This window comes from Papilio polytes, unplaced genomic scaffold, assembly GCF_000836215.1.
Source record: "Papilio polytes unplaced genomic scaffold, Ppol_1.0 DF822178.1, whole genome shotgun sequence".
Classification (NCBI taxonomy): Eukaryota; Metazoa; Arthropoda; class Insecta; order Lepidoptera; family Papilionidae; genus Papilio; species Papilio polytes.
The window spans coordinates 5,628,722-5,630,460 of NW_013527026.1; positions in this window are offsets into that span (position 1 = coordinate 5,628,722).

Here is a 1,739-nt window from a genome sequence, read left to right on the forward strand (position 1 = left end):
TTTTTTTATAACATAAGGTGGCAAACGAGCAAGCGTCTACCTGAATCCGCCAAAATGGCGAAGCGACCGCTGCCCATAGACATCAGCAATTGCAGATGCGTTGCCTACCCTTATACAACGGAGGAGGAGACGCATATAAAGAGGATATTTCCCCTTCCTATGCATCTCCTCCACCGTCAAATCCACTTCCCCTTCCCATCCCCTCCTTATAAGAAAAGGGTGGTAAAGGGAAAGGGACTTAAATTAGGCCTCCGACACCACACTCATCAGACAAAACACGGAACTGCCACCATTTCACGCCTGTCTTCTGTGTGGTCGTGGTATTACTGGGCCCTGCAGTGCTAAGATGTTAAAGCAGGCACTACCACTGTGAAACGCAATTTGGAGTACGCAAACCCGGTGCGACGACCCTACGGAAGTAAGATAAGGTAGTGGAGATGATGATGATACAGTCCTCTACAATCGGTCCAAATATGCATGTCGCACTATAAGTACATTTCCAGCTCACGTCTATTAAAGATTTTCCTTAAAATAATCCACTTGTACAATGTCATTTCAATCCGATTTTCCCAAGTCTATTAAAATACCCAACATCATATAGATCGAAGACAACACGGGTTAGTCATCTATATCTATACTATTATAATAAAGCGTAAACACACAACTCTTTGTTGCCTAAGATGTCAGCAATTACAGCATATTTTTGAATAATTCTTTTTTTAATAAAAAGCCCTACACTTACGTCACGCTTTAGGCTATATATTTTAACGTTATTAAACTTAGGGGGTAAATATTTTAGATAAAAACCCTAATGTAGGAAAGAGACCATAAGTTGCTGCCAACATCAAGGAAGCAAGGTTGTCATCATGTCATGTCATTTTGACATTTGTAGGTAATTGATAATTTGGCACATGTAAACAATAAAATAAAATTTTCATAATTTCATGCGGATGAAGTCGCACGGGAACAGCTAGTTTTATATAAAATGTATGGTAATTTAATCGTATAATCGCTTGAGAAAAACGGTAATATTTGTAAACATTTACATAATGTTTGTTTTAATTACGAGATAATCTAGAGAACAAGGAAGATCGAATTAAATTGGATAAATGACGACTAGCTTATGTAGTTTGGTTTATTTTACTGATGAGAACTTTTTTATTATCTTTTTATTTGTATTTTTTACTAGCTGTTCCCGTGCTATTTCATCAGCATAAAATTATTTTATTGTTTACATCTGTCAAATTATCAATTACAAATGACAAAATATGACATGATGACAACTTTGCTTCCTTGATTCTGCAGCAACTTATGGTCTCTTTCCCACATTAGGGTTTTTATCCAATATATTTACCAACTAAGTTTAGTGACGTGAAAATATATAGCCTGAAGCGTGACGTAAGTGTAGGACTTTTTATTAAAAAAAGAATTATTCAAAAACATGCTGTAATTTCTGACATTTTAGGCAACAAAGGAGTGTGTGTTTACGTTTTATTATATATGAGAAAAAGGCAAGGAGTATGAACAACGACGCCTACGGACATCCACAATATTATATCCAGATCCAGTCTATCTTGAACATTTGCGAGATAGTTTTTTTTTTTAATATTAATTAGGTAAAGGAGGATTTTTGTCTTGGGAAAGACATGCCAATCCCATAGTGCTGCTACTAGATCCTAAGAAACGAGCTGGCATAATCGTACAGCCGCTTCAGATGCTGGCTCAGCCAATATTGATAT